Consider the following 24966-nt stretch of genomic DNA (forward strand, 5'->3'; position numbering starts at 1 on the left):
ATCCAAAACTATGAAAGCTAGAAAAAAATAGAATGGCATCTCTAAAGGGAAGATATTTTTAAAAAGTCAACTCAGAATTCTGTACCCAGAAAAACATTTTTTTAAATGAAGGAAAATTAAAGATTTTTTTTAACTGAGAGAATTCATTGCCAGTAGACCTGCACTATAAGAAATACTCAAGGAAGTTCTTTCAGGCAGAAGGACTATAATATCAGATAGAAAGTTGGATCTACACAAACAAATGAAAAGTGCTGTAAAGAGAATGAATAAAGGTTTTTCGATGCATTTTCATGCTAGTAAATGTTCGAAAAGATGACTATGTAAAGCAAAATATATTATCAATGTGTTATGTGCTTATAGCATAGCAAAACTAAACTGCAGAGCACAAGGTATGGGATGGAGAAACTGGGAATATACCTCTATAAGGTCCTTATGCTACATGTGAAGCAATATAATATTATTTGAAGGTTAACTCAGATTAATCAAAGACTCATGCTGTAACTAGGGCAAGCACAAAAAGTAAAAATAAGAAAGAAGTATAAATAATAAGCCAATATTGAAGATAAAATGAAATAATAAATTATCCCCAAAAAAGGCTGAAAAGGGCAAAATAAACAAAGAACGGACAGAAAAAATAGAAAACAGCAGGGCAGATTTTAACCCAATCATATTAACCATAACATTAAATATAAACAATCTCAACAAAATAATGAAAAGACAGAGATTGTCAGGTTGGATAAAAAAGCAAGGCCTAAATGATCTGCTGTCTACCAGAAATTCAATTTAAATATAAAGATTAATTTAAAGTAAAAGGATAGAGAAATGTATATTATTCTAACAATAATTTAAAGAAAAGCTGGCATACTCAATTAATATAAAATGAAATATTCTACAAAAGGAATATTACCAAGGAAAAAGAGAAAAATAACCTCTGAATAAAGGGATAAATTCACCAAGAAGATTTAACAATCCTAAATGTGTATTCATTTAACAACAGAGTTTCAAATTCTTGAAGCAAAAATTTATGGAACATAAATGAGAAATAGAGAAATGCACAACGGTAGTGGAAATTTCAACATTCCTCTTTCTGTAACTGATAGAACAAGTAGACTGAAATCCTGATCATTACTATCAACCAACCTGACCTAAGTGACATTTGTAGAATATTACCCCAACAATAACATAATACATATTCCCTTTAAGTGAACTTATAATACTCAATTAGGTCATATTCTACTCCACTGACAAACTTCACCAAATTTAAAAGAAAAGACATCACACCAAGAGTGTTCTTTTATAATATTGAAATTAAATTTAAAAATTAGTAACAAAATGATATCTGTAAATCCTCAAATATTTGGAAATTAAATAAGTCACTTCGAAATAATGCCTGGGTCAAAGAGAAGGTCTCAAGGTCAATTTTAAAATATTTCGTATCAAATGAAAATTTAAAAGCAGCATATAAAAATTTGTGGGACGCATATAAAGCAGTGCTTAGAGAAGACTGTTAGTATTAAATCCTTATATAAATATAGTCACAAAAATCCTGCATAAATATTAGCAAATTTAAGGTAGCAATCTATAAAAATATATTTTAAAAGATAGTACATCATGACCAAGTAGGATTTGTCCCCAAAATGTAAGGCTGGTTCAACATTCAACTACCAATCAATATAATTCACCATATTACAAAGCAGAGAAGAAAATATTATGGTCATCTTACTAGATGAAAAGATTGGGAACATGGCAAGGATGTCCTCTCTCACTACTCTCATCCAACATCACACTGCAAATTCTAGCAAATGCAATAAGGAAAGAAAAAAATAAAAGAAGGGCATATAGATTGGAAAGGAAGAAATGAAACTCCCTATTTGCAGCTCAAATGTTTGTCTAAGGAGAAACACGAAATCTACCAAAAAAAATGCTTCTGAAACTAATAGTTTAGTAAGGTTGTAGGATAAAAATCAATATACAAAAATCCACTGTATTTCTGTATACCAACAATGAATAAATGAAATCCAAAATATATAAAATAATACCATTTATAATACCCCTCCCCCCAAAAATACTTAGGTATAAAGCTAACAAAATACTGCAGAATAGGTATGCTAAAAATTGCAAAACACTGATGAAAAAGGCAAAGTCCTAGTAAATGGAGAGATACACCATGTTCATAAACTGGAAGATTTAATATTGTCGTCATTTCTCCCCAAATTTATTTATAGATACCATGCAACTCAGTCAATATCTCAAAAAGATTTTTTAATAAACACCAAATATGATAGCCAAAACAATTCTGAAAAAGAAAACACAAAGTTGAAGAACTCACTCTATGTGTTCTCAAAACTTATTATAGGGGCACCTGGGTGGCACAGCGGTTAAGCGTCTGCCTTCGGCTCAGGGTGTGATCCCGGCATTCTGGGATCGAGCCCCACATCAGGCTCTTCTGCTATGAGCCTGCTTCTTCCTCTCCCACTCCCCCTGCTTGTGTTCCCTCTCTCGCTGGCTGTCTCTATCTCTGTCGAATAAATAAAATCTTAAAAAAAAAAAACAAAACACTTATTATAAAATCTTAGTTAAAAAAAATAAAACCTTTGCATTTATAAAAGGATAGATATACAGACCAGTGAGACAGAATAGAGTCCAGGGGAAAAAAAATATGCACATGCAAATATAGTCAACTAATTCCTGATAAAGGTGCAAAGGCAATTCCATGGATAAAATATAGTATTTTCAACAAACCTCATTAGAGCAATGTGTGTGTGTATATATGTATATATACAAATGCATATGCAAGCAAAAAAAAATCTTAACACATACCTTGCACTCTATGCAAAAATAACTTGAAATTGATCTAATGTAAAAGATAAAACTAGAAAATTCCTAGAAGAAAACATAGGAGAAATCCATGTAACCTTGTGTTAACCAATGAATTCTTAGATATCCACAAAAAGGACAATCTGTAAAAGAATAGATTTATATATTGTACTATATCAAAATTAAGAACTTTGGCTCTGTAAAAGATACTGTAAGGGAATCAAAAGACAAGTCAAATACTGAGACAATATTTACAAATAATAGATCTGACAAAGGACTTATATCAAGAATATATAAAGAATTCTCAAAACTTAGTAAGAAAACAACTTAGTTTAAAAACTGATGAAAGATTTAAACAGACACTTCCCAAAAAAGATATACGGATGGCGAGTTAGTACATGAAAAGATGTTCACATCATTGGTCATTAGAAAGATCCAAACTAAAATCACAATGAGATACCACTACTTACCTACAAAAATTAATTAATTAATTAATTTATTTATTTATTTATTTTGAGAGCGAGAGGGGAGGGGCAAGGGAGAGGGAGAAAGAATCTTAAGCCAGCTCCATGCCCAGCGTGGAGCTCGACACAGGGCTCGATCTCACAACCCTGAGATCATGACCTGAGCCAAATTAAGAGTCAGATGCTTAACCAACTGAGCCACCCAGGCACCCCCCAAAATTATTTAAATTAAAAAAAAAAAAACTGACAGTACCAAGAGTTGGTGAGGATGCCAAGCATCTGGAACTCTCATATTTTGCTGGTGTGAAAGCAAAATGTTATAGCCCCTTTGGAAAACAATTTAGCCATTTCTTACAAAGTTAAACCTGTACTAACCACATGACCCAGCAAGCTCACGCTCAGGATTCTACCCAAGAGAAGTAAAAACCTATGTTCACACAGAAACCTGTACATAAACATTTCTAGCTGCTTAATTCACAATCACTCAACACTGGAAACAGCACAACTGTGTCATGAGTGAATGATAAACCTACTGTGGTACATTCACAAAAAATGTGCTTCTTAGGAATCAAAAGGAATGATCCACCCATACATGGAACAACATGGATACAACTCAAATGGGTTTTGCTAAGAGAAAAGAGTCATACCCAAAAGACAACATACTATAGATTCCCTTCACATGATATTCAGGAAAAGGCAAAACTATAGGATGGAGAACAGTTCAGCGGCTGCCGGTAGTTGGAAATAAGATGGAAAACTGACCCAAACAAGCAGCATGAAGACTTTTTTTTGAAGTGAGGGAACTCTCTGTATATGGATCGTGGTGGTAGATACATGACTCTATGTATTAGTCAATTCTGTACATTACAGAGTGAATTTTACAGTTTGTAAATTTAAAAGTGAAACAAAAATAAAAGGTATTTCATTCAAAGAAGATAGAATTGAAGAAAAACAGTCCATTCTCTGGAAATCTGGTCACCCTACAGAAGGGGTCCTGGCCCCAAGAAAAACCGTGGCCCTATCACCAAGGCCTCTGGGCAAGCCATCTAGCTCTGCATGTCACAAAAGCATTTCTGGGGGGGAAAAAGTGGACTTGAAAATAGAATAATCAAATCAGATCTATCCTAACACTCCCTCACTGTGTACGAAAGGCCCTGATAACAGACCAGCACTGCAGAATGTTTGGGCAAACGTAACTCTTTTCCTCTTCAACAAACCCAGGACTGGAAAGCCTATAAATGTGCTATTTCAGCTGTTTTAAGCAGCTTATCATGATTTTCTGAGAGTCTGGCCTCAAGACTCTGGATCCCTTCTTAATAACATTTAATGCTACCATTATGTAATTGAATCCATTTTGTCAGTGTAGTGGGAATATCATTAAACTGTAATTCATTTCACTGTCTTCTAGCTTTCAGACCCTCAAATCCCAGAGTCCAGAACACCAGGAACTTGAAGCAGGGAGCGATCCTAATCCTTTCTCCTCCCACCGCCCTCCTGGGTCAGGCTGAGTGTTTCCACACTGCAGTGTAATCCATTTCATTATCTACAACACTCTGGGATGCTTCAGGTTCTCAGAGCCATGTGCACGGCTCTTCCTCATCTCTTAGTGCCTTAAACTCCCTGAGACTGAGTGACACCCCCAATTTGCTGGGTCTCAGTCTGGGCCCAGAGCATTTTTGGAAATGCAATCATATCAGGAGATGGTACTTTTTACATCGGTTGCCCCCTCGACATTAAGCACCTGGCACCTTGCCACCTAACATGCAAGTAGCCACATGATTATTGAAACCACATGTTCATTAGCAAGGTTGGCACCAACTCAACCTCCACTGTCCGAAGTTAATGTTATATTCCATTATAGTCCAGACAAGGGGACAGTGTAGGATACAGTTTGGGCATGAGAACAAACAGTCTTCTTTGACGAAATCTGAGTCTTCAACTGTTAGAAATATGATCCGGTTTCTATCTTGACATATGTCTGCACTGATGTTTCAGAGAGGGACATGTTTTGAAAGAAAATACCATTCTTTCACTGTTATCTTTGCAAAATTGTATTGATTCTTTCCACCACTTGCAGGGACAACCAGAGTCTGCCGGCTTCTTGCTGTGCTAATCACTTCATCCCTGGAGATTCATGCAAGAGTGTTTCACTTAATATAAAGGAGTGACTCAGAATCATTGCTTTCAATTAAGAAAGCCTGAGAGAGTTCTGAGAACAGTGTTCTCTTCTTTTGGAAGTAGAGAGGAGGAGGGGTACTTGGACAGGGAGGGAGGGAAGGAAAGAAGAGAAGAGAAAAAAATATAAGCAGAAAAATGACTTGTGCACTCAAAATGAAATCATCAATTCCATGCACTATTTTCATCAAATTTAATTCAGATTGCCCAAGTTCTCAGCCTTTTAGACATGATTTATGTACAGTGCATATTCACTTTTTTGTTCCATCCTGATAGAAAGACATGCTGGGGGTTTTTAAACTTTTTATTATTATTTATTCTCATGCGTGTATCTCACACATAGGTCAGAGGGCTTTGATTTTCCTGTATCCCTTACAGGAGAAGCAAACTCCTCTTTGCAAGTGTGCTCAGTAAAGCTGCCAAAAGCATTTGTTTAACCCCGCTAGTTGTGTTTTTTTACAAAAAGGTTTTTCTACAGCAAAGCATATATTCAAGCCCCTTCTTGTTTATGCGTGGCAATCACAAAGCAGAATTTTACAAATTTAGAAACTTACATTGTGGGAAATGGATTAAAGTGTTTTTATGTTTGCTTCTGGAAATAATGGCATTGAGGGCCAGGATCCTCCCTCCCCCACCAGCCAGATGATCCATGAGGTATTATAATCCCATGTATGGCTAGGTCTGTTATAAAAAAATATTTTCCAGAAATCTGAGGGTGATCTAACCTCACCAGTTTCTCCCCAAAGCAGCTGTATTCCAAACAAAACTAAATAGTAGTCTAGATCAGTGTAAACGTATCAGTCAATAAACTACATCAGTGAACAGACCATACTACTAGTCTTCCTGACAAGTAATTATGTGGGCTTCCTGAGAAGACGGATCAGAGCTGGGGCTACAATGCCCCAAGGCAATGCAAGTATTTAGGTTCCAAAAAAGCAAGAACACTAAATTATGAGGAAAAAAAAAAACTTTGAAAGAATTTGGTATTCAATTTTTTACAAAAGCTCTTAAAATAATCACATATAAAGTCAAATAAAAGTCAGAATATGTTCTACTATCTTCTTTCTACTTGTTTACAGAGTACTGCTATTTTTCTTTTGAGAAAAGGAGCACAATCTTTATAGAGCTGGAGGCCTTTAAAGGTTTTCCTGCAGCTCTGGTCTGCTTATTGTCCTGAGACCGAGAGGAAAGACCCTAACTATTTAGTGAGCGTCTTCCCTCTTCCTGGACTCAGGCACCATCTCCATATTGGGTCTCTCTAGAGCTCCCAGCACTAACAGATCAAGTGAAAATTTCAATGATTCACTTATATTTTCTACTTCACACAAATTGAATTTAAACCCCCCTGAAGATAAGAAAACAACCTTCTTTCTTCTGTGAAGCAAAGGGTTAACACTGACAGACAATGGTCTAAATGTGTTCATTTATGCATGTGCTTGCATGTCTAGTTGGAAGCACTCTGCACATGCTCATTTTCCATATGACCTTTTACAAGTAGCTAAGAAAGACGTCTATTGTTTCCTTGCATTTGGTGGGTTTAAAATCATAGCCCCCACAACTGAAAAGGCACGTCAAAGAAGGAATGCCTAAAGCAAAGATAGAGCATCCCCCCCCCCCCACCAAGACAAGTCATGTATCAAGTCAGTCACAAGAGAGTGGTTAGAAATTGTACCCATCTGTGTGAGCTACTTAGTGGTTTAACTAGTTCTAAAATATAGCCTGTGTGCTCTCTTAAACCCTCATCCAGGTCCTTACACACACTTTCTATACCATGTCATTTTTCCTTGCAAGCAAAAACAAGCCTATGTGTCATTCATATGGCTGAGCTGGCACTAAGGCAGACCTCACGTCTCACACATATAGAATGCATTCTATTTATATATACATGTATTAGAGAGAGCGTGCTATGATATATATGCATAAGCCAAGCTTATGGGAGGTAGGATCTGATAAGTAGGCACGTTTTGACTTTCACATAAACTATTGTGGCCTCTAGTTTCCAAAGATGGCCCCAAATAGTTTCCCACAATCCCACTCTTCCTTCTTTGTACATGCTGCTCCTCTCATCAAGACATCAAGTATAGTTCCCTTCCCTTGAATCTTGGCTGGCCCCAAGACTGCTTTGACCAATAGAAAATGGAAGAATACTTTGGGACTTCTGAACCCAGACATTAAGAAGGTCTGGCAGCTTCTGCTTCCTTCCAGAAGCCTTGAGTTCCCATGTCAGAAGTCCAGGACATGCTACTGGAGAGAGTGGTCATGGGGACAGGCTCTGAAAGCTGAGACACCATGTGGGGAGGGAAGTTACATGGAGAAGCTCTGAGGCCTGAGACACCCATGCCAGCCCAGCTGCAGCCCCCACAGCATGAGAAATTACATGAGAAACACCAGGCAAGAGCAGAACTACCGGTAGAGGAGCCACAAGATACAATAAAATAGTTGTTTTAAGCCACAAAGTTTTGGGATGGTTTCTTATGCAGTAATCAATAAATGAGACAGTGTCCATTCAAGGGGCAGTTTTTGTCTACTTGGGCAAAAGGACAGCTTCAAATTTTAAATAGAACACAACTTAAAAGATAAGCATTCGTTTATGTTTGTCTTTTGAGTTGGGCTTTTTTTTAAGGGGGGGAGATGAATGGAAAATGAACATCAAATAGTTCTTATACGATAATATTTGAATGAGCTAAGTAGAAACATCTAAATTAAATTACTTTTAAAATACAAACGATTTGTCAAATAAGAGGGAAATTATTTGGCATGCTGTGTTTAGGACTTTAGTAATTCCAAAACAAGTTTTGAAGAAGTTCTCATATGTTTGGTTGACACCTTCTAAACCTAAAGTCTGACCAGTGTCCTAAGAAAAGAGACACTCCCTAATTTTTCTAAAATTATTTATTAAAAAATTACAAATGTATTCAAATCAAACATGGAAGTATAATAACCTCTCATACATCCAATACTCAGTTTCTGCAACTATCAACTTACCACCACTTTTGTTTAACCTGTACCCCAAGCCGCTCCCCCTTTCCCCTGATTATTTGAAGCACATCCAAGACAACGCATTATTTCATCCATAAATATTTCTAAGGATTCTTAAATAAAAGATAAAGATTCTTTTTTAAAACAAAACTGCAGTACCTTTATCATACCTTAAAAATGTTTAACGATGATTTCTTAATAGTATCAAATATCCTATTAGTGTTTCAAGGAGTTTTGGTTTTTTCTAATTGAGATTCAGATAAGGTCCCTGCATTATTTTTGGTTGACATGTTTCTTCAAGCTATGTCTCTTCTCTCCTTTTCTCCCTTGCTATTTGTTATTTTTGCTTACTGCTGAGAATACTGGATTGCCTCTCCTACAGTTTTCCTCAGTCCAGGTTTTGCTGACTGTATCCCCATGGCCTCACTGAATACATTCTGCTGTTTCTTGTGATCCTTTAAGTGGTAATCATTTGCCTTTTACCCCTTTGTTTTTAGAAGCTCTTTCTATGTCATAATCTTTTGTCCATGACATAACTTTCAAATATTTCTCTTGCTTTTCTTATGGTAGATCGTTTCTGTCATGCAAAATTTGTTTATATATATGTTGGTTGTGTATCAATCTTTTCTATTGTTGCTTCTGAGTTTTGAGGTTTATTTTGATATGCAATGTGAAGAATGGACCCAATTTTATCTTTTTGCATAAGGCTATCCAGCTTTCACAACAACACTTTTTAAAAGTCCATCTCTTTCCCCACTGATTTGAATATGTAACTGAATCTATTTCTGGATGTTCTATTCCAATGCATGAGCATTTATTGATGTACACAAACCACTCTCTTTGTAATGTGTTTTATTATCAGCTTGTGCTAGCTCCATTCTCTATTTTGTTCTTTTCCTGACTATTCTTGTTTGTTATTCCAAGTGAACTTTTATTCAACTTGTCTAATAGATTATAAAAAAACTTAAAAACCTGATGACATTAAATGTATAAACTAACTTAAAGAGAGTTGACAACTTTATAATGTTGAATCATCCTATCCAAGAACATAGTATGCCTTTCCATTTGTTCAAGTTTACTTTTGTATTTTGAGGGAAATACTTATAAATTCTCTTTATATGGTTTTTAATATGTCTTATTAAATATACGCTTATTTTCTTTTACTTCATTTCATTTTTTTTTCATTTCATTCCATTCCATTTTATTTTATCTTATTATTTTATCTTATTATTTTACTTTATTGGCTATCATAAGTGGAATTTACCTATATACATATATATTGGATTCCTTTCCAATTCCTTTCCAACTATATATATAATTTTATGTATAGAAACTATTTCTTTTCTATGCTGATTTTAGAATCCACCACACTATGAAATTATTTGATCACTTATAGTTTTTCAACTGATACCTTTGAAATTTCCATTAGCCAGTGGTTTGTCTATTTTTTTTTAATTTTTTTAAAGAATTTAATTTATTTATTTGACAGAGATAGAGACAGCCAGCGAGAGAGGGAACACAAGCAGGGGGAGTGGGAGAGGAAGAAGCAGGCTCATAGCAGAGGAGCCTGATGTGGGGCTCGATCTCATAACGCTGGGATAACGCCCTGAGCCGAAGGCAGACGCTTAACCGCCGTGCCACCCAGGCACCCCTGTTGATTTTTTAAAACAAAGTTTGTTGTGTTGGGGTTTTGGGGTTTTGTTTGTTTGCTTGTATTTTTACTTACTGAGCTGGTCTTCTTTTGGGGGGGGGGTCTATCTAATTAATTTCTGCCGTCATCTTATTATCTCCTGCTTTTTGTTGTTGATGTTTTAAGTTGGATTTTTCATTTATATTCTTTTTCATTTTTTTATCATTGTAGGTATTTTTAAAGTTACAAAATTTCCTTTGATAACTGCATTGACAGTATGCCACAGAATTTAAGTCACATTTTCATTATCCTTATTTTCAAAGATTTCTCCAATTTAGTTTTTTATTCCACCTTTGATGTGAAAGTTAATTAATAGTACTTTTATGGTTGTGCTAATTTCTATTTTATTGTGCTGTGGTCAGAGAATTTTATTTGTAATTTTTCTATTCTTTGTAATTAAATGAGGTTTTCTTTGTTGTTTAGACATAGTAAATTTTTGTAAATGTTTCACATGCATTTATTAACTGGATTCAGAATTGAACATTTATCTACAAAATGTATCTTGAAGATTAGGTCATTTAGCTCTTCTATATCCTTATTAATATTTTCATCCACTTGATCTATCTTTGATTGAGAGAAATGTGTTAAAACCACCTATTATTGGAATATTTTTGTCTATGTTTTCTTCTCGTTTTGTTTTATAAATTTCATTGCTCTATTACTGCAAATATTAACACTAACGATCATTACATTTTCATTGTGGATTGCAGCCTTTAACATCATAAAATGTTCTTTCTTTTCTAAGGCTTTTATGTCTGAACTCTACCTTGTCAAACATCAAGATAGCAAGCCCTACTTTTTATAACTTTGTTCACCTTCTGAATGTCTTTTTTTTAGGCATATTGCCTGTATACAACATACAGTATTAGATTTGCTGTTAGACAACATCAGTTTTTATTTATTTTAAAAAGTGAGTTAAGCCCATTTACATTTACTGATGTATTCAGTGTATTTGGCTTCAATTTATATTGGTGTGTGGTGTGTGTGTATGTACTATATATTCAGTCTTTCAATATGTGCTCTCTTGTTGCTCCTGCCTTTTTTTTGATGAATCTTCTAATATTTCAGAAGCTTTATATTTTTGTTCTAATGATTATTTTAGTAATCCTTAATTTTCTCTCAACCTTTTTTTTCCTGCTATTGTCTATTGGTTCCCTAACGTACACATGATTGAAATTAGCTAGTAAATTCATCTCCCATTCTATTTCTTTAGCATCTAACTTGAAAAACTTTCCTTTTATTCCCAATTTTACCTATAAGTTCATTAAGTGAACTTATTTTACTTATACTAATCATTTCCTGGTTATCTCCCAAATTCTTTATAATATACTTACCTACATTGTCAGACTATACAGCCATTATGTATTATAAAATGCCTCCCCTATGAATATTATGTAATTTTAATTCATCAGAAATTTATTTATATTAAATGCTCTCGATTCATTCTCTCCAGTCATTTTAGTCGCCTGAAGCTTGTTTTTCAGTAGACCCTTCATAAAGTCTCAAAAATACAAATTCTAAGATTTTTTCCATAGTCATATTTTTTTATAATTAAATGCCAGCTTGACAAGTTATAATATCTTTGGCTCATATTTCAATTCCTGACTCTCTTAAATGTGTTACAATAAAGTTTTTACTTGAATAACCAAAGGATTGTTTCCTTTTCTTTAAAGTCCATAGTTTTAGTGAAACATATGTCTGAGTTCATTTTCCCAGGTTTGCAGTATCACCTTTTAATAAGTATTTTCAAGTCAGGAAGTTTTTTCTTGAATCATACTTTTAAGTACTTGTTCTATTCCACTGCTCTGGTTCTTTCTCTGGGGACTCCTATTATGTATGTGTTGGATTTCCTTTGCCTGTTTTTATAGTTGTCACCTTCTCTTCAGTCCTTTTAATCTCTTTGTTTGTTTTTATAATATTTTTTCTTTTTTTCTTCACCTATCTTACTTTTTTTTAAAGATTTTTTATTTATTTGACAGAAAGAGACACAGAGAGAGAGGGAACACAAGCAGAGGGAGATGGAGAAGCCAGCTTCCCTCTGAGCAGGGAGCCCGACACAGTGCTCGATCCCAGGACCCTAGGATCATGACCTGAGCTGAAGGCAGATGCTTAACAACTAAGCCACCCAGGCACCCCTTCATCTATCTTTCTTAAGGTATTCATTTGTTCTTGAGTTTCTTCTAGTTTAGCTTTCATTGCTGAACTTGATATTTTTTATTTTATTACCAACTCTTCCTAAGTTATGTCATCAATATTTCCAAATCTTATTTTTTTCCAATCACCTCATCTCTGAGTTTTTCTAATTCAGATTTGTCTTGTTCTTTTGCATGTATGAGTGACTTCTCTATTTCTTTCAGCTCATTTTGAAATATTAGGTTCAGTTTCTATCAATCTTGTAGGCCAGTCTTTCTGGAGTGCCTTCCTTGTCTAGATATATTACTCTACTTCATCTCTTTTTTTTCTTATAATAACTTTATATAGGATGTAACTGTAATCCTTTTCTATTCCTCTTGTTAAAGTGAAATGAGTGTGCTTAGACTTTTACAGCAGTAGTGGGGTCTTAAATTTACACTCTAGCACAGCCTCTTCTCTTTTTTCCCCCCATTAATGATCCCAAATTTTGGCCTATGAGATTTGCCTCTTCTGCTCCTCTTTCCATGCCCCTAGAGTCCCCATCCTACTCAATTTGAGTCCTGCTCCCAGCAGCTCAATGCAGGGCTCTTCTGAAAGTGAACTTCACTTGGTTAGTTTCAAGAGTTCATAGAGCCAGAGAGCTACGGCATCATCTGATCTTACCATGGCCTCACAGCACTCACCAAGAATTGGGTCCTGCAAAGCCCCCTCCCAGAATCAGTTATTCTTCTCAGAGTAGACCACTGAGCTTCTGTGAGTGGCAGTGGTGATTTGGAGGTTCTCCAGTACCCAGGTCCAACATGAGTCTTAATGCCTTCCCTCTGCTTCTTGCACCATTTTGGTGATACCACTCAACTCCTTTCTGTCAGGGTTTTGTCCCCACATGCATGTATTAGGGCATGTGTTTTATTGTTTCATTGTAGGTTTCCTCTTTGCAGTCTTGATTTTGCTACTTTGCCTGTGCTTACTGGAGAACTCAGGGATAGTCATAAAGTATATTGCCACTATTGCCATCTCCCCAGAATTCTTATTTCTCTAATTTCCTGTATAACAGATCTTGAAAATAAAGTCATTTTTCTTCTATACAGATTATATCTCATCTCTTTATCTATGAGATAGCTAAGAAATAATAAAAGCTCAGAAGATAATAAAAATTTAAATAAAACATACTCTGCACCAGTACCTGAAAGGACTGTGAGTTAAATTTCTCTAGGTATTTTTTAATATTCTAGGTACACAGACATACATTCTGTGGGGGATCAATGAATGCTAATGGTATTAAATTCTTTACTTCCATATATGGCCATTCTTTTTAATTGCTTTAGATTTTCTCTAACTCACACTCCAGTCATTTTGTCATAGAGCAGCAACTTTTTCTAGTATACAACGTGAGATAGTCCATCCAGTCATTGGTAATATTTTCCCATAAATATATGGCTTAGATTTGTTGTAGGATTAAACGAGTTAAGGTATATAATGTACTTAGAACAGTTAACAGAAGTTATAGCTGGAACATGGTAAATAATACATAAATGTTATTACTATTATGATGATAATTATTATTTGTATTGTTTTTATCAAGAGAACACATCTTCCAGCCCTTCCCCATTTGGCCTTCTACTATAGTGTTGGAAAAGGGAGTGGACTATGTGTTACATAGAATATTACTTTTGTGTAATATTTAAAAACACTGTGTTCAAAACCAATTCTATTATTGATCAAAAAAAAATTTAGAAAACTCCAGATTAAGGGAAAACAAGATTTTACTGGTTCACTGTAGTTCTCTGACAATGAATCCAAAGTATTTCTCTGTCACTGTGTTTACCCACTCTCCCATTCTTCTCCTTCCCACCATACTGTCCCAAGGATTATCAAAACTTGGAGTTCACTCTCAAAGATACCATATTCAAGCATAGTATTCACCTCAGATGCAAACTTAAGCATACTTCTTTTTGCCCCAAAGGAAAGAATGGATATGAGAGACACAGAAGAAGATTTTTGGGTTATGTTGTTTTTTTAAAAAAAGGAATTTTCTTCTACTGATGTCTGTAATTTACTTCAAACATTCCTTATAATCAATGTAATATAATGTTTGACCAGCTAAAGCTTTAATTCTAAAAATTAAAGATTGGCTACTATGATATTCAGAATGCAGAGTTCATTGTAGTCACCTACATTACATCAGAAAGATCATGCTCCAGAGTCTCTATTGTAAGTCCTTCAGTTACCAGCATCTCAGTGAACAAGCTACTTTACTAATTAGCATCTATGATGTCAAAATGGGTTCTATAGGTTAAATAAGTGACTGACTATAGAGCACAATAAATATTAGAAACAGGCTCTCATTGGTGATATTAGAAGTACCAAGATATGTGAATTGGCCACAACAGTTCAAAGACCCCTGCATAAATGGAATTTAAAAATCCAATGAATCCTACAACCTGGAGGATAGGAATTATGCCTAGTTCCAGTCATTGATTTAAGAAGATTTCTGATTTCATGGGACACAAAATCCTGACTCTGGAATATCATGCCTGCTTAGAGTAAATCTTTCATACAAGATGTGGTCAGAGTACCAAAAGAAGATTTTAGACTCCATCAAACGTATAGATCAGGTTGTAAGAACTGTTTTGTGCCTGCTTGCTTGCTAATGAAACATGGTGCAACAAATGTATGGAGGAAGAATCTCTTGGGAGACTTATTTTTATTATAGCCATGTAGGAAGTTTGTGGGACAGTAGCTAATCCTAGCCACCTTGAATTTCTTTGGTAGCTATTACTACCTACCAAAAAACAAATAAACAAACAAGACAAAACACCAAGTGTTGTAAATTAATCAAAGTACTGCTTTCAGAACTGGTGAGTTACCTGTCATTCAAGAAATTCAAAAAGATAATCTTGACAAAGTTTTGACTACTAGAAGGATATTACAGAATTGTCAAAGTACCTTTTTAAAAAAGACTTCTTTAGAGTAATTTTAGGTTTACAGAATAACTGAAACAAATCATAGAGAATTCCCATATACCCCACATCCAATATCCCCATATTATTAACACCTTACATTAGTATAACACATTTGTTACTATTAATGAACCAACACTGATACATTATTAATAATGAGTTATTGATATATACTGATTTATTACTAATAACTGAAGTTCATAGTCCATACTGTAACTTTGGGAGGAAGTCACTGTGCAGATCATACCTAAAGAATGGGAGCTATGCTCTCCCTCCTTGAGATGGAGGGAATATCTATATACATTATCTGGAATTCTTCTCCATAGGGTCAGAGTGTCTTTTAACTTGAGCTTTTATGATACTGTGAATTAGCTTTATGAATCCCATCACCTCCACAGATGTTCTTCCTAGTTTTAAATGATTTGAAATATTTTCTAAATCTTCTCCAGTTACCTTATCAGACAAAATATTAAAAAGTCAAAGAAATGGCTCATAGTTTAACGTAATGTAAACACCATTCTTTCTATTACTGATTTCCTGGGTGTGAGAACAGCATCATTACTAAAAGATATACATGGAGTACTTCCCAAAAAGCAATCAGATTCTGAGGAAAACAATTCTATAACACTCTTGCTTGTTTACTGCAAGGCAATATAAGCCATCCAAAGACATAAAAATAGAAAGAAATCAGCAAGTGGTATTTTCTTCTGTTTTTGTTTCAGGAACAAGAACTCAACTATGATAATTCCATAAATTTCCAGCACTTAAGAAAACATACTAAACTACTAATTTGGAGGCAGAAACCCAGTATTTAACCATAGAGACACAAGCTTCTACAATAACTTGATGTTCTATAAATATCTCTCGCTTCTTGCTCCAGGACTGTCAAATGAGGGCTCTCCATGAGAGCAGTATGGAGGAGATCAAAGGTCAAGAGTCCAATCATGAATTCCCAAGGGAGGAGACAAGATCCTGGAAGGTTCGGAGTTTACAGCTGTCTGTTACATGCCAAAAGACACCAAAAACAGTAGAAAGTCTGAATACGCAGAAGAATGTTATTTTCAGAGAAATGATTATCTTAGACCTGAACTTTAATATTCTCATTGCCCTCGAGAAGAGGCTTAAGATAATTCTTTATGGTCTCAAAAGTATATTCATACACAGACCATTCACCGTCAGGCATAGGTGGCTGGATACAGTTAGGATAAAAAAGATAGTAATTGTGTTTTCGTTCACCTGTATTAAAGTACTTCTTGTCCTTTCCTGTAACATGAGGATTTTTTTTAAAGATTGACTATTTTAGCCAAAAATAGAAAAATTATGGTATATTTAACAATATATGTGTATATGTATTGACAATAAGTGGGTCTTTGTTGCCTACTTCAGGATAAGTTCAGGTACAGCAGTGATGGTATTATAATAATAACAACTCCATTTATCAGCATTTTACAATTTAAAAAATATTTTGTCATTTATTATATGTATATTCAACTTTCCAGATCATAATAAGATGTTACTATTATTCCCATTTTACAGATGAGGAGACAGGCTTATTGAAGTTAAGTGACTTGCTCAAGGTTTCAGAATTGGAACCCTAGCTCAACAGGAATGCAGCTCTTGAATTTCTGATCCTGGAATTGTTTTACAATACTATCCTGCTTTTCCTTGTATGTGCATAAACTGAGATTGTCCCAATCAAAAAGTTTGGTCGCCCCTCTGTTGAGGTCCTGAACCTGGTTCATTTACAGATGAGTTGATATATGTATACATGCGTATTTATGTACACACATACACACACCTCTCCCTTTAACATATTATGATACCCCTTCCCAAAAAAACCACTAAGAATCATTCCATCTTCTCTGTATCAGCCAAAATTTTGACAATTTTTACTTAAGAAGCTAATATTAGAAAGCTGAAAATGTTTATTTATTTTCAAATGTAAATAAGGTAATACTGAAAATGTTTTTTTAAAGACATACTATGCCCCCAGCCCCCATATACTGTTGTAACTTTGTGGGGACTGATAAACTTCCCCTTCGTGGTTTCTACCAATGAACTTAAGTTTCCTCCCCCTGACTAAGGAAAAATTAAATTGAAAGTAGAGACCATTTCTCCAGATATGTACCTGGCATTTGTGTTTGGTTTGACATATTAAAAATGGTGCCAAGAAATATCAAAATACAGCAAACATTCTTTATTATAAAGCATGGCAGAAAATTCTCGATCCACAAAGTTGTTTTCCAAAATATCTCAAAGTCAGGAATGTTTGTAACATGCAAAATGATGGTGGGAATTAAAGTAATTTTCCAGATAATTTAAATTGAAAGGCTTCCTTCCCCTCATTTTGCTGTGGCATTTTGGCCCAAATTAGCCAGGTGGTTGACTCCATTCTGCACCTAACTTTGGAGATTTAAAAGCCCCTACCTTTGTAAGTGATGATGCATGTCAACACGAAGCTCTGAAGCACTTTTCTGACTAACTCAGCACAAATTTCCCTGGCATAAATGCTCAGCAGAATTCCCTCCCTGAAAAGAGCAATCTGTCAGTCTCTCCAGCATTCTCACCGAGTCATCAGAGACATTCTTGGTGAAAAATACCTTATTAGGTCATCTTGTCCATAAACTTACACACATAAGAGCACTTCCTGTGGCTTACTTCCCTCATATGTTGCCTGAGCTTGGATGACTCCAACTACAGAGATTCTACCTTGTGCTCAGGGACTCTTTCACAATTCAATATTCCTTACTGTCAGTATTTGCTGAGTGCTATTGACATTTTTCTTCATTTCTCACCATGACTCTTTGCCCTACTCTCCTGACACCTTTACTATGATTTATATTTCTTCATTGTTCTCAGCTAGATCGTAACAGCAGCTAACCATTAATGAGCATTTACTATGGAGCTAACATTTCCAAAGTACTTTAAATATATTAATGCCTTTAATCCTCACAACAACTGCCTTGGGTGGCTGGGTACAATTATGATTCCCATTTTATAAGTAGTGAAGTTGAGACACAGAAGGATTAAGGCTGCACGATTAGTAAAAGGCAGATTCAAGACTTGGAGCTCTGCCACCCAGAGCTAGAGACCAAGTTGTAACCAACCACGCCTCTGTGCCGCATCAACAGACTCCATTGTCTGTTTGGCTCATCTGGACACCACACGTGAAATTTTTCCTTGTAAATGAATGCCTCTACCATCTTCTGTTGCAGGGAGTAGAAAAATCACCCTTCAGTTCATTCTACTGTCTAACGATTAAAAGTCTGGTCTAGTCAACTGAATCTTCTTTATCCATGCCATAAGTATAAAATCTGGTCCTCTGAGCCTAATTTTCAGAACTTCTTTAAAAGAATAATAACAAAACAACCATACTTCTTCTTTAATCCCAAATCCTCATGATAATTTGATAGAGCACTTGGTCACTGTGATTATTTCCCCAAAGTCTGTCAAGGCTTAAAGGTACTTTTATTTTTCCCATTAAGACAATTTCTAAGCCTTTATTCTAAACCATGGTTCTCTCTGTCTCTTAAGCCAAATGTTTCATATTAATAATAATAATAGCTAGCATCAACTCAAACTTAAAATGTTCCAGGCACTCTTCTACCTGACTTACAGGAATTATACACTCTACAACCCTATAAGATAGGCATTATTATTATTATTATTATTATTATTATTATTATTATTATATGTATGTTATATATATGAAAGTGAGGCACAGAGGGTTAAACAACCAGCCAAAAGGCACACAGCTGGTAATAGGTAGACCACTATCTTCTGCTAACTCTCGGGGTTCCACCAGCATACTCACTAACTACCTTCTGTGACAGAGAGGGTAGTACTCACCAAATGTTCCGTATGCTCCTCTATACTTCCCAGGTGCCTACAGTTAGGCAGGACCGTGTGACTAGTTATAATCAGTAGTGTATGAGAGAAAACAATGTGTAAAACTAAGGGTCACTGTGCTTATGCATCCATATGTTGAGGTGGTGGCATCATATGATGAAGGGAACTCAGATCATCCACCTGGAGAAGAAATGCTCTCAAGCATTGCCTGAACTGCACTGGACTTCATGTTACAAAAAATGAGCTGTTCTTCTATTATATCCTGGAATACAGACATCTACCTTATTAGTGCAATATAACATAGTAACATAATGTTACTCTAGTGCATTGATCTTCTTCCTATTTCTCTGAGGCTATAATCTTATATCTAGATTTTTAGTTATCAGAATCTGATTTTATTGGGAAGAAAGAGATTCAAAGGATGTCTAATTCTACTAGCAATCAATAGGACCACTGAGTTAATGAAAACGAAAGAAATATTTTTAAATGTTGGTCTTACATAGGGATAGTAGGACTTCTATGAATACCTAATCCCTAACTCCTGTTAATAGTACTTTAACCAATTCATAAAAGCCTCCAATATATTAAGTTTTCATGTTCAAAACTCAAATATTCTGATTCAACAAATCATGTTCCAAGTACTGACCACAGGCATTGAGTTCAAAGCAGAAAGGACAATCAAGAAGAGGAAAGCATGGGTTAGAGTTCTGCTTAGCTAAATTATAGGGTATAAAAAGTTCTGCAGGGGGCGCCTGGGTGGCACAGCAGTTAGGCGTCTGCCTTCGGCTCAGGGCGTGATCCCGGCGTTATGGGATCGAGCCCCACATCAGGCTCCTCCGCTATGAGCCTGCTTCTTCCTCTCCCACTCCCCCTGCTTGTGTTCCCTCTCTGCTAGCTGTCTCTCTCTCTGTCAAATAAATAAATAAAATCTTAAAAAAAAAATAAAGTTCTGCAGAGCCAAAAGGAGAGGTTCTTGCACGCAAGGATAGGTAACTTGGAACATCTCCTATAGGCAGTAAAAAATACTGAAGGTTTCTAAGCAGAAGGGTGTAGGAGCTGAGCTTCATAAACCTGATTGCTAAGCATGAAATAGATTCCCCAGAGAGACGGGAGGCTAAGAGCCCAGTGGAGACGCTATTGTTAGCCTGAGATCAGGGAGAGGCAGCAGTGAGAGAAGGGAGAGCTTGCAGAGATGCAGAAAATCACCCAGATTTTTGTATGAATTCAAATGTGGCCAAGAGTAAAAGGGAAGGAGCAAAGATCCCTTTGAGATTTAGAACCTGGAAGACAGATGGGATGTTGTTTCCATGAATACACAAAGGAACGCAAGAGAAGAAGTCAGGAAAGAAAAAGCTATATATTCAGCTTTATCATCCCATCAAGTCATTTGATGTACATTTAAACATACTACATGTCACTAAAATGTTAGAAAGGTTCCTCTAGAGATGTCTGTATTGTGTCCTCAGAAAAGTTATTGTATGTTCTTTTTCTCTCTTCCTGGAATTTGCTCTCTTCTGCTCTAATAAGCTTTCTTATCAGGCAAGGCCTAACTACAGTGGCAATTCCTCCTTGGAGCCAAAACTTACCACCCCACATCTGTTCCATCCAAACCATTTACTAACAGTATCCTTCCTACTGGCACATAGCCATACATGCACCACATATCTGGATTACAAATCTCTAAAAGACAGAAAAATGTATGCTTCTTTTTATGCCTTAACTTCATCATAACTGCATCATGATTATGTGCAGAAAGAGAGAGAGATAAGCTGCTGCTATGATGGGGGAAGGGAGTGGTTCTTATTTATATGTTTGAACCACAGCATTCTTATGCCCAATAAAATACACACCCAAATACTGACAAATATTAAGCTTTAAGCACTGTTAAAATATCTCTACCATGTGTAATTTGTTATAATTATTGAAAAATACATTATAAAGTAATATAAAAGATTGATGCAAAACAGGTGGTCTCTCTCTTGTTGACCAAAATACCACCATTAACCCTCCTCATGTATTTTAACAGTTGAGGATGAGGAGTGGCCATCAAAGAACAGGTTTAAGAGATGGTAATATGGACATGGAGAGAACTTTTCTTAAATTCTCAGCATTACTAAAAAGAAAGTTTCTGCTTCCCATACCTAGATCCTCATTCCTTTTTTCTGAACTCTCAAAAATGCTTGCATTACCCAAGAGATCATATGAAGCATATCTCACATAATCTGAAACTTTGGGTAGATATATTTATCTTCTCTCTCCTTGGCTAGAAAAATGAAATGCAAAAGTGAAATAAGCAATGTGAATGACTATGAAAAGCAAAGTTGCTCCGGAAGCCAGTGCCAGCTTTCCTCTGAGACAGGACTCAGACTCACCACTTCTACCCCAAACCATCTAAAATCAGGCTCGGAGCCCATTTCTAAATTCACTCAGAAGAGCCAAAGGGTTAAGAGATGATCCAGAAAGCATAACACAGCATTTCAAATCACTCCATTTCCAACTGAAGCACAGTGTTTATTATTCAGACTTTTTTCCTTTCTTGCTCTCCTTCCTCAATTCAAAAGGCATTCTCTTTTTTAATAAAAAGAAATAAAATCCCTATCTTAATTTAATCATGCAACTAGCATGAAAATGAATTCAATGAATAAAATTGTCAAAAGGGGTAAATGATAGGATTCCCTCTTAGCCAACTTTTCTGTCTAAAATTAGACTGCCTTTCAGGATTTACTGCCGTTATTAAGTGAGCATCCTTTTGACGATAAGGCAGCGCTTTCTTGGATGTAGAGAGCTATGGAACACAGGCTAAAGTGCTTGGTGATGTACGACTTTGATGGACTCCAGGGATCTTAATGTTTCAATGCTATCATCTGTTCTTTGTTCACCAGACGAAGACACTGCAGTGGAATACACAGTTCAAGACCAGCACTTGGAGAAGGATGAGTGTAAGGACGTAGAATACCTTGTTTTTGCCATGCTAACATGATGAATTACAGTGTATTAAGAAAGTGTTGACACATGTGGGAATAAGCTTTTGACAGGCTTGCCAGTAATTAAGGCACATTGTATGTAAAGTCACTACAAAACATCGCAGTCTCGTTCTTTGTTCAGGGTCTTCTGCCAAGGGGTGTTATTCATAAGCTTGATGGAAAATACTTGTATCTACAAAATCTCTGTGGTTCACTGGATGATGAAGGCAAGAAGGAAGAGAGATTGGGTTTTATGAAAGCTTTCAATATTCCTGCAGCGGGGTATAGTAATGATTATCCTACTGCTCCAGAGGCTGCAGATTTTAAAGATAAATCACCAAAAACGGACAAGGATGTAACAGAATTTAGGAGATGTTTGGGAAAGACAGAAAAGTTCCTCTTCTCCATTCCTTCCCTGACCATTTATCCTTACTGCCTTCACCTTGAAAAGTTCAATGGAAAAACCAAGAACTACATGACAGTGTTACATGTCACATTCCTTAAGCCCACCTGGCTCCTCATTCTTGGCTACTGCCAAGAAACTGGGCTCCCTATTTGTGATAATAACCAAGTGGATCTAGAGCTTACAAGCCCAAACCCCAGAGCCAGGCTTCAGACTAGAGCCAGCAAACTTTGTCCAGGCCCTTCACACTTGGCTTCCAACCATCTGCACAATCTCATTCCCCAGCCCAGTGCAGACCTCAGCACCCAGGTCCCAGCCAGCAGCCATAAGGAACGGCATATCTTAGTTACCAATCCCGCTATCCAACAAGATTTAGGACATTTATGATTTGTAAGGGCTGTATTGTATGTAGTCTGGCACTTTTAAACCTTATTTTCCTAATAAATTGTTTTATTGAGTGATAAGAAATAGAATTGACATCCAGGCCAGGTGTAATGGAAACTCTTGGAATTGCACATCACTAGGAACCAAACTAAACCTCTCATTCCCTAAGAAGGGTTGAACTGAAGAGTTCATGTAAACAATAGCCTCATACTGAGTAATTTTCACTAGAGAGCTATTATTCCAAATTGCATCTCAGTGAAGGACAGAGACTCAAACTGGATACCTGGCAAACACAGTGGCGAAGTGCAGGCTCTGCGCCTACACTCAAAAGGCCAAAAACCAGACTGGAGGTGGGGATGGGCTTTCACTTGCCTCAGTTTACCCTGCCAGAGAGACCCTTGGCTTCTATTTCCTTGGCTGCTGAAATGAGCCAAAATGTCAAAACTCTGTAATACATACGCTGTGAGCCTCTGACAGTGGTTTGAACCTGGCTGCACATTAAATACCTGGGTATTCTATGCCTGGGAGATGATTTTTAAAGCCTCCTATGTAATTTTAACATGAAATCAAGGCAGAGGGCCACCAGCCTAGGAGATTTGCTTGAGTTCCATTAACAATGGTGACAACTCTGTAAAGAGACCTCTTCAATACAAGGTGAACATTTGTCATAGACTTTGCACACTGTGTTCAAAAGAACTGTCCCTCACTGTATTCACATCTACTTTCTTTCTTCAAGAAAAGATGAGTCATTTATTTTGAATTATGAAATTATAAAAATAAAATTATAAAAATATTCCATGCTCAATATAGAAAATTTGGAATAAAGTGTGAAGAAAAATATAAAACCTCAAATTCCACCAACCAGATATAAATGCCTTTAAAATTTTGAGGTCTTTGTTTCCAATGCTTTTTTTAAATAAATAACAGCATGCATATGCATTCTGTTTTAAAAATATTGGAATAATACACGGTTAGACAGGAATAGCTTATTTATATCATTGGAATTATCTGTTCCTTAAAAGTTCAAAATAACTTACCCATAGATTTCCACAGTTCTAAAGCCTTTTTTGGGGGATATAAATCTCTGACATTAAAGTTTTTTATTGATATTTGTCTATATAACATTTTTTTATTTTAGAATCAATCTTGATAATTCATAATTGCCCAAGAAAAAAGTGCACTTATTTGGAAATTTCCATTTTATCTGGATAGAGTTTAATGTAGCATTTCTTTATATTCTTCACTATGTTGTTCTCAACAGGAGTGTGGAAGGTGGCACTGGGGAGAATAGTGGAACATAATCTCCTGAGAGGAATTTTTAGAGCATGTACCCCAACATTTTACAAATGTTCCTAGTGTGCCCTACCCCCACAACTCCTTTACTTCTGACATTGTTGAAAATCACTGAAGTGAAAGTGCACCTTACATGTGCAAATGGCATGAAGTCATAAAAAAAAAAAAAATGCTGAGAACCACCATGGGGCACTCTTACTCCAAACCTCCTTTTAGTGAAAGCTCCTGAAACATCACCAGGACAGTGTTACTGTCATCTGGTTTGCCCAGCATGCTCCAGCAATAAGGAGTATGACTTAAAGTAATATACTTTATTTATGTGGTTACTTGGGGCTAACACTACTTACATTCAGAGTGGAGTAGACCATCCAAACTCATAAATTCTACACATGTTCCTACTATAAACAATTGGGCTTCACAATTAGATCCAATTACTTTTCACTTCCAAGAACTCAATCACCTCTGTCATAAGATGTTCATTACAGCGGAATTTCTATTCTTGCTTTCTGGGCAATTTATAATCCCTCTTAACATTGGCTCTGAGGAAGACATGGAGAGCTTCCAGGCCTGTAAAAAGACTTAGGTGTCTTTCTGGACAGCTCAATGAAGATGTATGCTCAATACGCAGTGGTAATCCAAAAAAAAAAAAAAAGTCAGAAATAGAGTTTGAGAAAATATGGAATATATTATTATTCTATTTAATAAATCATCAATGACTTATCTTTATCACTTAGAGTCATCTTCTCCCAAAAGGGAAAAGAATTCCACAAAAGAGCAATAAAAAGGAATCAAGGCAGAATGAGGATTTTCACATACCAAGGAATTAGAAAGCCTAGGGCTTACTGACAATACTTAA

Source organism: Ursus maritimus, unplaced genomic scaffold (assembly GCF_017311325.1).
Source record: "Ursus maritimus isolate PB19 unplaced genomic scaffold, ASM1731132v1 scaffold_10, whole genome shotgun sequence".
NCBI classification, from domain to species: Eukaryota; Metazoa; Chordata; class Mammalia; order Carnivora; family Ursidae; genus Ursus; species Ursus maritimus.